The 13923-nt window shown below is 36.0% G+C and overlaps 1 long non-coding RNA gene across 1 annotated transcript; it reads right to left on the bottom strand.

Annotated features, from left to right (window-relative positions):
• Positions 1-68: 68 nt before the first annotated feature.
• LOC120223389 lies at positions 69-11481 on the bottom strand. The gene is made up of 3 exons (XR_005526284.1): positions 11356-11481; positions 5778-5885; positions 69-120 (listed from the first exon to the last, which is right to left on the bottom strand). It is a non-coding gene; the product is annotated as an uncharacterized LOC120223389 (long non-coding RNA).
• Between the last annotated feature and the right edge of the window lie 2442 nt (positions 11482-13923).

Below are 13923 nucleotides of genomic sequence, written 5' to 3'. Positions count from 1 at the left end.
TTAAATGCTTCAAGGACTTGTCAAGCATTATTATGTCATACTCACCCTACTCGGGGATTTAATCACACACTCCATGCACTTCAAGAGATATTCATTTTCTGAAGTATCCAATGACATGATCTGCAATAGCAAGATAAGGATTCAAGCATTTAAGTTCCTCTTGGGTTTTCTTGATTTTCAGAGTCTTAAGGAATCTTTTAGAGTTAGTCCTATAGCAATACAAGTTTCAAATAGCTTTCATAGCATGATGCATTTTCTTTCATTACGTTTTTCAGATTAAAGGCTATTACAACAGTAGCCTATGTTAACAGGAAGATAAGATTTCTGTTCCTGGCTCAGAAACTTGGAAAAGGGAACATTCTAAAAGTTATTTTATTGGCATATTTCAGTCAAATGCCTAAAAATCCATAATGAGATGAGCAAGGGCTGCACTGGGTAATTTCTACTTTTAAAAGATTCTTTTAGTTTCCAATGGTCTCCACCAGATGGTTCTGTAAAGTTCCCCCCACCCCCAAAAAGTAAATGATTAATTGGAATTGTGGAACCATTGAGACATGGCACCAAATATAGAAACTTTGGGGAAAAAATGTTTTAAATTTTGGAAACAATTGATACATCTATTGGCGCTGTGGCTCGGAGCTTGGGCAGGTTGGCTCCATTCTTTGTCTTTCTTCAACTCAGCTCTCCATTAGAGGGAGAGACTGAGCCCTGCAGTACCTGTTTCCCAGGATCCCAGATCAGTTGTCTTCTGGCTGAGTTTTGACAAAGAAAGACACTGGCTAGAGATTGAATGGGGTGGGAGAGAAGCCAGGGCCTTTCTCCTCCTGCCTCTCTACCTAAGGCATCTTCTCAGCATTTGCTTCTCCTCTATGGCTACAGCTCCTTGGTTTCATTGCTCAGCAGGTTTATCTTAGTTCCAGCTTTCACCTGATGACTCCCTGGGCAGTAATGTTTTATGAAACTACGTATTTCATCTTTTTAGCCCATAAATAGTAGTGATCTCCTGCTGTTTAACTTTGGAATACCTTGTCATTCCCTCTGTGGGTCTCAGAAACTCCATCACCTGTGTAATAAATCCCTGAATTAAATTCACTGTGTTGGAAAGTCTTAAGGTGGTTTCTGTTATCTTGGTTACACTCTGATTGATAATATAATGCATTGATTTTTTTTTTTTATTAGAGCGAGAGAGGGCACAAATGAGTGAGGGTGAAGGGAGAGAGGATCCTATGAGGGGCATACAGAGAGAGACAGGGAGGGAGAAGGAGAGGGAGAGGAGCGGGGATCACCCAAAGTGGGGCTTGTGTTTACCTGAAGTGGGGCTCAAGCTCACCCAATGTGAGGCTTGAACTCATGAACCATGAGATAATTATCTGAACCAAATTCAGATGCTTAACTGACTGAGCCACCAGGTGCCCTATACGTATTGACTTTTGAAGCAATGCACATGGATATTACTGCACTAATAGGAATGTTAAGGAACTGGGATACAATAGGTCACTTTATAGATTTTTCAGGATACTACATTAAATGAAGCATAAATTGTGGAAAAAACTGCCCCCAGCAAGAACAAGAAGATTAAATTAGAGGTACCAGTGGAATCTGGGAACTTGATTATCTTTTTTTTTTTTTTTCCCCTCTCTCCAGGTAAAACAATATATAGGTGAGCAATGAACACAAGAATAATCACTGACCTATTTACCAGTCTGACTTTGGGCCAGTAGATTTATTATCACTGCACTATTATATAGGGTGGACTAAGGTGTTCATTAGAACAGCTCAAGGAAACATCTGAAAATATTACATCTAGCGTGTTAACAAAACAAGTGCCAAATATGGTATAAACCAAAATCACAGAAACATCTGCCTTAATTTTGATCTCTTTCTTTCATTTACTCATTGAGCTCCTATTGTGTGTCAGTCATTCTTCTATGTCCTATAAATATATACCTGAATGAGGAACAACAACAAAAAAATCCCTTACTTGTGTGGAGCTTATGGTATGGAGTGGGTGGAGGTAGTGTTTAGACCAATAGCAGTCAACAGGTTGAAAACCTCATAGGAAAAACAGCCAATCCACACTTTAATATTTTTTCTAAGCTATTTCTGTCATCATAAGTCCTAAAAGAAAAAAGGAGATTGTTGTCTTACTCTCTAAACTACAGTTGTACAAAAGTACTTGACTTGAATTTTGCTAAGTTTGATTTGAGTTCAAGTTCTTTACTTTCCTAAATCTTTAAATCATCTTATTTATTTGTTTGTTTAATTTAAATTCAAGTTAGTTAACATACAGTGTAATCTTGGCTTCAGAAGTAGAGCCTAGTAATTCATCTCTTACATATGACACCCAGTGCTCATCCCGAAAAGCACCCACCCTAATGACTGTCACCCATTTAACCCATCCCCCCACCCACCTCTCCTCCAGCAGCCTTTAGTGTGTTCTCTGTATTTATCAAACATCACTCACATAGGCTCCCTGAAGTAATTTTAAAAGTAGAAAATTATGTTGAGAATAGAGACATTTAAGTTTGGAAAACTGAAATTAGTGGATAGCTCTCATTTTCATTTTATTCTTGATTTTCAGCAAATGACTGTGATGTGCTTGTGGATTGCTGTTGCTGTTCCAAAAATGGGGATTTTAGGTCATTAATTTTTCACATTTATTTTTCTGCCTTATTCAATCTTTCTACATCTGTGACTTCAACTATATTTTCCTTTTTACTTTAAATGTTTAGTTATTTTTGAGAGAGAGCATGAGTGAGGGAGGGCCAGAGAGAGGGGGACAGCAGATACTAAGTGGACTCTGCACTGACAGCAGTGAGCCCCATGCAGGGCTGGGACTCACAAACTGTGAGATCATGGCCAGAGCCAAAGGGACGTTCAACTGACTGAGCCACCTGTGCCCCAATTACACTTTACTTAGAACAGTTTATAAGGTTCCATGGTCATTAAGAATATATTCTTTCTTATTAAATCCTTTCTTCTCTGTTCTTCAGAGTAGATAATTTCTATTTTCCTATCTTCAAGTTCACTAGCTTGCTGTTGTTATTTTTTTTCCAGTTTCCAGGCTGCTGTTAATACAATCCAATCAATGTTTAAGTTTCAGACAGTGCATTTGTTAGTTCTGGAATTCCATTTGGTTCTTTTTCATAGTTTCCATTTTTCTGAGATTTCCCATTGTATATCTCCTATATACATCTTTGCTTTTAAATTCTTAAATATATTTTAATAGCTAATTTAAAATTAGTACACTTAACTTCTAAGTCTTCTGGGATTTGTTTTTTTTGGCTGCTTATTTCAAAATTATTGTTCACATCTTCTTTTTATTTTTTCATGTATCTAGTAATTGTTAAAATTTTATGAAAGACCTTTAAGGTAACATTATATTACACACACACACATATATGTGTCATACATGGATATGTATATATATATATATATATATATAAAAAATGTATACATATATACATTTAGGTTAGATCACATTAAAATGAGTCTGATTATTTCATTTTCCTTTAAAAGCTATTGAGTTTTGTTCTGGCAAGCAGTAAAATAGCTCCTTCTTTTAAATGTCCTCTTTTATGGTCTCATAAACTGTCTCCTATTCCTTCAAATGCATCTGACCAAATTCCTCTACCATAAAAACTATCACACTATCAAACTATCTCTTTTCAGGATAAAAGAGGCTGTTCAAATTATAAGCAATTCAGAAGTTGTGCATATTAGAATTTGAGATCCATTTCATCCTTTTATTTCAAGGGTACTTCTGTGTGGAGAACCCACTATACAGATTTGTATATATTATTTTGTATTACATATAAAAATTATATTCTGTAAGAAACTAATATATTTTTTGAAGTGTAAATAGTCTTTCCAACATCAATTTTATAAAACATCTTATTAGTTTGAAAAAAATATCCTAATTCCAGGGAAGGAGTACTAACACTTTCATGGAGCTTTTCTAAAATTAGAGGAAGTAAGAACAGTACTTTGGAAGTAAAACAAACAAAACTACTTGATAATCTCTGGATGAAACATGTATGAATGTGAGAACATTTATCTTTCTGGAGACACACCCCATGGCTTTCAATAGATTTTCAATTGGAATTTTCAGTTGCTCAAAAAAGTTAAAACTTACTGCTTATAGGTTTCTTAAGGTTTTTGGGGAGGTACATAAAGAACAAAACCGTCACAAATTAATGCTTGAATACAAAATACTAGTCTAAGTTACTGCTACAGTAATTTACCCATCATAAGAATGTGTAGAAGTACAAACCTCAGGGTACAATAATCAATACAATTGCAAAGTCAGCCCATGTCTGAAAGGGTGTCTTTTTCCAGTTTGAGCCGAAGATGTAAAACCCATTTGTTTTGTTTTGTTTTAAAAGAAAACCATATTTCTTGCAAAAACATTTTTTAAATACTTAAAACTATAAAGAAAAAAATGTAGTCTCCTCATAGATAAATAGCCAAACATATTAAAGTACTTCCTTCAAGTTTTTATGTGTGTGTGTGCATGTGAAAAAAGATATATGGATAATATATTACAATATTGGAATGATGCTCTTAATATGATGTGTCTTATGTATATCACTAAAAACATAACATGGGACTTTTCACATCACTAAATGGTCTTTGAAAAATGTGACTTTTGATAACATCTTTATTGTATAGATAATTTACTTATCTGTTCTTTTATCTAAAGATTATGCTGTTTTCAGTTTTTTAATTATCCAATAAATTAAATAATTGTCCCCATGTCTGATTCTTCCCTTACAGTACAGTATTTCTGAAATAGAAATGGTGGGAAGAAGAATGGTAATAAAGATGGCAGCACATGAAGCCAGTGTAATGTTGAGAGAAAAGCTGGAAATTCAGAAATGCAGGGTGGTTTTAGCTAGCATTGTTTTCATAACTGAATTGAGAAAGAGGGCATGCCAAAGCAACAGGCTTTCATAAAATAGTGGCTTTGAAATTCCAACAATCATTGGAAATGGGAGCTTAGACCAAAGACTTGTAAATCTCCAGCAGAATTTTCTGTAGCATGTGCTGCAGAATATCCATTGTGTGGGATTTTAATAGGTGTTACATTAGGGAAGTGTTCTGAGGTATAGTGACTTTGGGAAATAGACTTAAAGCCAAACAAGATTTTTGCTATTATGTTTTACTGCAGGACTTCCTAGAACCTTTAATGTTCTTATATGTTTTTTAACACACCAAACAGAGACTATAACATGGAACGATTCCCACATTTATTTGGCCACAAAATTTTTGGTGCACTAAAGTATCTGGAGAGAAGAGTGTTCTGTGGAATACCAGATTGGGCAAAAGTACTTGAACAGAATTGAGGAAAAGTAAATTATAGTCAAGGCCAGTGGAAAAACCACATCAGTTTAAGTTATAGATTAGGTTAAATTGTTTTATGGCAAGCATTGCATGTCTTGAAATCTTGCTTTCAATTCAAATTCCTTATCTCTTTAAAAATGCCACACAAGCTATATTCTTCTTTTGTCAGTACATGACTCTACACAAAAGTAGGATTTGGTCGACTGTGAGTTTTACTTCATCATGATATGTTTTTGTGGAGGCCATATAATATAGTGACAAAGTCCCAACATAGGAGTTAAAACAGGGTGACTGGCTCTGCCACTAGCTAACTTTGTGACCTTAGAAAATAAACTCAGGTTCCATGAGCTTTGTTTGGCACAGTACAGGTATACAATAAATGGTTGGTTCAATGAATGATTTAAACTTGGCATTCAGAAACTTTTCATTCTCACCTGCTGTCATTGATGGACTTCAGGAAGATCTAACTGCTTCTCTGTGACTAAGCTCTGATGGTAATGTTTTTCTCTAAGGTCCACAGCATTTTTAATAATGATGCTATACTGTAAAGACATAAATCAAGAGGAAGACAGATAGTTCAACTTTCCATCAATAATTAAATATTAAGTGCATTTCTGTCCTGCCTTCTACCTACACAGATATTTGTGCCCCAGGGATCAGGGACCTTTCTCGGCTACATTTTCTGTATTACCTCCATAATTCCAGGTTGGCCTATGGTTTATTTGTCCTCACAAGAGAAATGTTCAACTTGGAGTTACTAAGCTTCAGGGGGCACTTGAACCCTATGAAATTGTGTATAAACATTTTCTCTTTACGTGAGAACATTCATCTTTCTAGAGACACACCCCATGGCTTTCAATAGATTTTCAAATGGAATTTTCAGTTGCTCAAAAAAGTTAAAACTTACTGCTTATAGGTTTCCTAAGGTTTTTGGGGAGGTACTTAAAGAACAAAACCGTCACAAATTAATGCTCGAATACAAAATACTAGTCTAAGTTACTGCTACAGTAATTTACCCATCATAAGAATGTGTAGAAGTACAAACCTCAGGTACAATAATCCACACAATTGCAAAAAGGGAAAAAAAGCTAGTTAAAGGGATTTTCTCTTCTTCGTAGCTTCCCAAGCTCCCAACTGCTGCATGGAAAAAATAAAATAATAAAATAAAAAACCTGTAGGAAAAGTATCTCAATGATATGTTATTAAAACAGCAATTAGCCAGAAAGAAGTGTCATCATTGGCAATAAAAGAGATAATATTTATCCATTTATTATCCATGTAACGACCTTAAAAAGAAACATTTCTATAGGATTGTCCAGGGTCATCAGAGTGCCTATGAAATAGTCCACAGTGATTGGACCTTTTTTGGGGAGGAAAGTCGGCCTACCTGCAGGTAATTTGGGTATCTTTAACCCAATCCTGATTGATTTTGGTGATATATTATCTCTGCCTGCTCTTGAGTTCCAGGTCCCAATTTATTAATGCCTATTCTAGATTAAAATCACATGTATGTCTCCATACACCTCTGGACCTCACTGTGTGACAGTGTGGATGATGATAATGATCTGATATTGGTCTAGTACTTAGTATGTGCCTCACAGAAAGCCTTTCAGGTAGTGACTATTATTAGTTTACAGACAAGGAAACTAAACTATGGAAAGGTTATGTAAATTATCCTGGATCCCAAGTTAGCAAATGCCCAAGCCAGCACTTAAGCCCCGTCAATCCAGAGCTTATTATGCTACTTTGCCTCTATTTGCTCATATATTCCTCATTTCTTATCAACCTAATTTTTTCCATTTTTGGTCTCCTCAGCTCCCCCACTCAGAATGCCCTCAAAGTTCTTTCTATGTTCAACTTTCAGAAACTTCCAGCATTTTCTCCTGGCTAAAATGGAGTGGGACAAAATGGAGTCATCCTAGGTCACTAGGGACCTTTTAGGGATCTTTATTGTCATACCCCTTGTTGGTCAATTATGCCTGAATTCAGTCATTTGTGACAAGAAAGGAAGTTGAAACATTTATGTTGTAATGACCTTAACAAAGTTGGAGTTAAACTCTGAATAGTCAAGTTTAAAAGATTATATGTAGAAGTGTTACAGGTCATATGCAGAAGACTAAGTGTACTGGGCTGTCCAGGAATAGATATTACATTGTATATGACTATTTATCAAAGTTTAGCCAAGATTTTTCTCAGTTCTGTTCTATCTGTGCTAGTATTTAGTTAATATTTTGATTTAAATATACTCATTTTTAGTTGAATATATTTATAAATGAAAGTTTATTTCATCACAATAAATGGAAAACTAGTACCATTTGACCTAAATAGAGGACAATTTACAAAGCAAACACAGAAACCATGTTGTCAATATCTACTTAGATTTTATGATCTTCTAAGTCTCTAATTTTTGTGGCTTCTTTCCTGTTGTTAAAAGGGAAAATTATGTGGTATTAGAGAAAAACTAGTACTAAACTAGGATTTCTCTTTGATTCAGTCAGAAGAGCTAAAGGGAAATAAAGAGCATAACTTTTCTTACTGTATGTTTTATTTTTATTTAATGCCCTGCCTGCACATTACCTAAAATTCATCTTAAGTAATACTGTCCAATAGAAATATAATGTGCAGCAGAGATATTTTAAAATTTTTACTAGCCACATTAAAAAAAATGAAAAGAGGGGCGCCTGGGTGGCTTAGTCGGTTAAGCGTCCGACTTTCACTTAGGTCATGATCTCGCGGTTCATGGGTTCGAGCCCCGCGTCGGGCTCTGTGCTGACTGCCAGCTCAGAGCCTGGAGCCTGTTTCAGAGTCTGTATCTCCCTCTCTCTCTGACCCTCCCCTGCTCACGCTGTCTCTCTCTCTCTAAAAAGAAAAAAAAAAATGAAAAGAAACAAAAACTTAATTTTAATATTTTATTTAAACTCAGATATCTAAAATATTGTTTCACATATTTAAAAAATATAAAACTTATTGTAGGAAGTACTTTATACTTTTTTTTCATATAGTCTAAATCAGGTATGGATTTTATACTTACAGTACATATCAATTCATCCTAACCACATTTCAAGTGGTCAGTAGTCACATGAGGCTAGTGGTTACAGTAAAAGCACAAAAGCCCCACACTGCTTAAGGAAATATAAGCTGGAATCAGGAGGTCTAGGCTCTAGGATCCTTTGTGGTTAACATGGATATGACCCCTCGCAGCCCATTAACCTTTCTGACCTTCATTTCTGTGCCTCAAGTAAGAAGATTTCACTGGCCATCCCTGTGGTTTCAAGCTGTCCTTCTCTACTATGACTGCCATTTGTTTCTTTCCTTAAGAAGGAATTTGTTTCTTTCCTTAAGCTTTACCTAAAGCTTCAACCCTACTCTCAGAAACCTCCAAACAATAAGTTGCACCATAGCCCTTCAAAGGGTACACATTGTTGGTGAATGTTGTCATAGAAGAGCAGATACAGAGATGGTTTATACCTGAAAGTTACAGTGCCTTAAAGCAGCCTCAAAAAGAAGCAGCAAAATACATGAAGAATCAGCATTCATCTGCATGTTCTTTCACCCATTCATTAATTTATTCATCCATTCAACCAATGTTCATTGAGCCTGCTCTGTATCAGGCCCTGTGCCAGGTGTTGGATTGAGACAGTTGATTAGGATATAATCTTATCAGTGGTGGGGGATGGGCTGGGAAGAGTTTGGAGAGACAGTATGACAAGTACAGTTGACTAAACCCAAGTTTCAGAAGCAAAGAAATGGGACTCCAAATGCAATCGAGGGCTTCCTGGAGAAGTGGACACTTGAATGATGAAAAGGAGGTAGCCAGACAATAACCAAAAAGCATGTTTTAGATAGAGGAAGTGGCAGGTGCAAAGTATAGGCAAGAAGTATATCTGGAGAACACCAAGTAATTGTCATCAGATTCAACGTGGAGATGGTAGTGAGAGATGACAGTGTTGACATAGTAATTAGGGTATAGATTTGGAATGTCTTCAATGACAGCTAAGGAATTAGACCTTGTCCTGAAATCAGGAACACTGAAGACTACCAGTTGGTTGCATAAAAATATTTATATTTGATAAATATCTTTCTGTCTGCAGAGTATAGAAGGAATAACAGAGAACCAAGGAGACTGGTTAGGAAGCTGCTCAGTGGTCAAGACTTGAGAGAAAGAAATGCATTGGCGAGACATTTAGGAGGGAGGATTCATGGATTTAATTGACTTGTTGCTGCTGGTGAGGGAAAGGGAAGAGGCAGAAGGAATAATAACATGTTTTGGCTTAGTTAGCTATTAGATAATGGCAATATTCTCTAAAATAGGGACCAGAAAAGGGGAAACAGCTTTATTGACCTGAAATCATCCATATTGTGTAGAAGTTCTGGAAACTACCAAAGCAGGTTTGGGTAGGCTTTGGAAGGTTGCATGCACAGGAAGTGGATGTTTGTCTTAGGTAAGAGTTATACATATCTATTTCACATTCACTGGTAAGGAAACAAATGGATCAATATATATTCAATAATATGAAGCTTTACTGCATAGCTTAAAATTATAGTTTTTTTTTTTTTTCATAGAAACCTTGAATCATTCTGAAAGTAAGATAAAAGATGTTACAGCAGTAACTTAGCTATCCTGGAAGTATCTTCCTACAAGAGTGATTGGGCCTCTAAAGTTTATGAATTACAAGGAAATAGTGTCTTTTGTTTGTTTTTTCTTTTGTTGTCATTTTTGGTCTCTTTTACTCAGCCAAGATGAAGATTAAAATCTTCATGAAAGCCAAGTAAGAGCTTCCCTCCAGGGTTCAGGAAGGACCAAGCACAGGTTTGTTGAGAACTATGAATGCATTCACACTTATTCCCAAATGTGACACTGGTTGCTTTGTATGGATTTCACCAGTGCTGCTGTTTACAATTCTCATTGCAAAGACAAAGATTAGAAAAGGACACCAAATAAATGAGACAGCAATCAAGAAGACAATCGCTTAATAAAAGAACAGAGATAAAAACAGTAGGGTCAACAAAAGAATAAGTATATAAATCAGACAAAAGATGAGAGAGGACCAGTGAGTTCTCTTCTTTAAATTTTTGCAAAATGAAGATGATTTTTTAAAATACTGACAATTAAAAAAAATAGGTTAAGGAATTACTTCTTCAGGGAGGTAAAAGGCCCCAAAAGGATCCCCCCAGGCAGATATTCTTAGACAGAAAGCCAGAGTCAGTTGATTCTTCCTCCCAGGCAAGTAATAATAATACCAAGAAAAATAATAGATTTCCTAACTTAAGCAAATTGTTAAATTGAAACACAAATATGGCAGTCTCACATCCACTTGAAATCAGTTGATTTTTGTCAACATTAAGATGACAACAGACACCGCTGGGCATGTCATTTATTTATGGGAGAATTTTGCCAAATAAAAATCTATTGTTTGCTGTAAGGAAAACTCGTTGGTTATTTTTAAAACGGAGATCGGTAATGATTTCCTCTTGACAGCTGTTCACACACACTAATTTTTTGCTCATCCTAATCCAGTGGAAACCTTGAAGTTAAAAGGACTTCAAATAAGCCCCTGCTCTCAAGTGTTTTCAATCCTGTTCAATTCAGCACTGAATGAAACTGGTTAGGAGGGAAACTGCTTGTGTTTCCAAATTCAGTGTTCCAAGAACATGTTGTTATAGTTAGTGAGCATTACATGAGCCATCTAAATTTAGCAAACATTTTCATTCCCTTGCCCAAGCCCACCCACTGCAGTGGATGGAACTTTGATTTCATCCACCCTCATCTGGTTAATGTAAACCCCTTGGGTTCTACAAAGGCTGCTGAGCAAGAACGGTGAATGCAGAAATGTTAGGAAAGCATGTAACCTTTGGACCTAAAGAGGATTGCAGGCGTGGGGGCAACTAAGACTACATTGACTAATTTCAGTTGGCTTTTAAACTATTACCTTATCCACATCAAATCTCCTTTGTTTGTCTGAGAAGCACCTGGAAAGATGCCTAATTAGGAGAAGCTGGCTTGCTGTTTACCTGAGGAGCTGGCCTTCAGCACTCATGGTGGCTTCACTCTGAGCAAAGGTTGGGTTAGGACATCATAGCTCCCCTCCACGTTGATGACTGTGAGTGCAGTCATGTTTAAAAATCTGTAGGCTTAACATGGAGTCTGGATTACTGAGGTTGAATGGAAGCTGCCTTGTATAATACAGGGTTGCTGTGGGAAAGAAAAGAACAGAAAATTTGCTCCATACAATGTTATATATAGTAGGTTGTCAATAAATTATGGATGAATAAATTAATCATGGCCATTTCTAAGCATAAGGACAAATCTATGATCTTGAATCAAATCTGCATAGGAATTTTTCTCAAACTTTACTGCTTAAGTGCAGCAAATAATGCGAGGAGCTGAAGAAAAATGAATTATCTAAGATTAGGCAAAAACAGGTCATTGTAGGAGTTTCTTTGAAGTCTTAGGTCCTATCTTAAAAGTTCATGCAAATTTTATACTCTACACTGTAGTATATAAACATCAGTTTATGGCTTCAGGTACTATCCTGCCAAATAGTGTGGGTAACATGGCAATTTCTTTCTGTCATGTCGGTTAAATAAAAGTTTAGAAAAAGACTTTGTGAATGACATATCTACCTTGAATTTGTATATCCAATGTTTGTGTAAATTACATGTATATTTTTTTAATTTTATTTTTGGAATTTCATTATCAATCAGTAGATGCATTTTGATGTTTTCAAATGATTAGAAATATTTCATACCTTAATATATTTAAGGTCTGTAATAGGGGAGAAAAACATGTCATGAATAAAGTAAATAATCTTGTATTAACCACTAGATATGTATCTGTCACTACTACAGTATAGAATGAGGTATTAGAAAAAAATTGCTAATATTCCAACATATGTGCTATGAAGATAAATGATTGTTAAGAAACCCTCTTGACATTTAGATACATTGCTTTACAATAACACCTTCTGCAAATACAATGAGGATGTTATCTACACGTTTTCTTAGAGAGATGAAAATAAAGTTTCATCTTCCCTTATAGTAGCTGTTACAAATAAAAGAGAATGAAATTCCCTTACTCTTAATGCACTGAAAATAATCCACAAGTGCTGAGTTCTTATATCTAGATACTAAGTTCTAGTTGTGAGTTTCAGGCAAGTGTGATAAATACTAAAATAAGGCAAATTAGATTTCTATTGTTCACTTGGGTTATGTTTTATTAGAGTTAACCAAAAATTCTTGGATGAAGCTAGTTTCAAGCCCTGCAGACTTGTCCAAAATCAGGATTAAGGACAGACTTTTATATCTCCATGTTGACCAGGGGACATAAACTTAGGTGAGATAGCTCCCTTCTGGATAAGGCCAATCTCCACAGGAGCCTCAATCATAAGCTATCAGTTACCAACATGCAGTAGATAGGGGAATGAGTGCTTCAGTCTTGATGTAGGTAGGATGGGTAATCAGGCCAACATACCACAGTGACTACTACAGTAACCTCTGTTGGGACTCCAAGATTATTCAAAAGCTCAGCTACTTTCTCTTAGAAGGCAGACACAGTATTCTCACTATCCCTGTGCCTTACCACAGTGCTTGACACCTAGGAAGTGCTCAGTCAGTTTGTTGACTAGCATTCCCCTGAAACACAGAGACAGGCTTGTGCTTCACCTGACACTAAGCCCAAAAGACAAACAATCTTGGGTTCCAAATTGTAAAGGCAAAACCTTTGAAGTAGAAGGAAATTGTAGGCAAGGGTAATTGTCAGATAACGTCAGAGAATGCTGTGTATAAAATATACATGTGGAAGAAACTCTCCTAAATTGATTTCATTGTATTTTATTTTAATTATGACTGGTTTATTAGAATCAGCTTACTGCTTCTTCAGATTTCAATAAGTAGTATGTTTGGTAGGAAGGAATATGCTAAGATGTAATCTTAAACATGGATTATTTTGAATAAATGATTTCATTCATTTAGCTTATGTTTAATGCATATTCATTGCGTATCAGGGACCATTGCATATAAAGATAAGTAGTGCTTGACTCTTCCATAGTCCTGGGGAGAGACCAGCACAAACTAATAATTATAGGAAATCAAGGTAAGAATTTTGTTGGAAAGGATATAGGAGCCACTTCCAGAAGATAGCAGCAATGGTGTTATTAAAAAGGTGAAGCTTCATTAATATCTTTATGTGTACTCTCTTTCAGTGTAGAATTTGGTTATAAGAAAAATATCTAGGGGTGCCTGGATGGCTCAATCAGTTAAGTGTCTGACTTTGGCTCAGGGCATAATCTCGCAGTTTGTGAGTTTGAGACCTGCATTGGGCTCTGTGCTGACAGCTCAGAGCCCAGAGCCTGGAGTGTGCTTCAGATTCTGTGTCCCCTCTCTCTCTGCCCCTTCCCAACTCATGCTCTGTCTGTCTGTCTCTCTCTCTCAAAAAAAAGCATTTAAAAAGTTTAAAAAGAAGAAAAATAAAGAATAATATCTTCAGTGCATGTGGACCTCCCAGCAAGGGAAGATTAGAACTGAGTCCTTAAAACATTCTAGGAATTCTTTTAGTATTGAGAATTTTTGTCTTCTGCCACC

This window comes from Hyaena hyaena, unplaced genomic scaffold, assembly GCF_003009895.1.
Source record: "Hyaena hyaena isolate Hyena2069 unplaced genomic scaffold, ASM300989v1 scaffold_991, whole genome shotgun sequence".
Classification (NCBI taxonomy): domain Eukaryota; kingdom Metazoa; phylum Chordata; class Mammalia; order Carnivora; family Hyaenidae; genus Hyaena; species Hyaena hyaena.
This window is presented reverse-complemented; position numbering and strand designations above follow the sequence as displayed.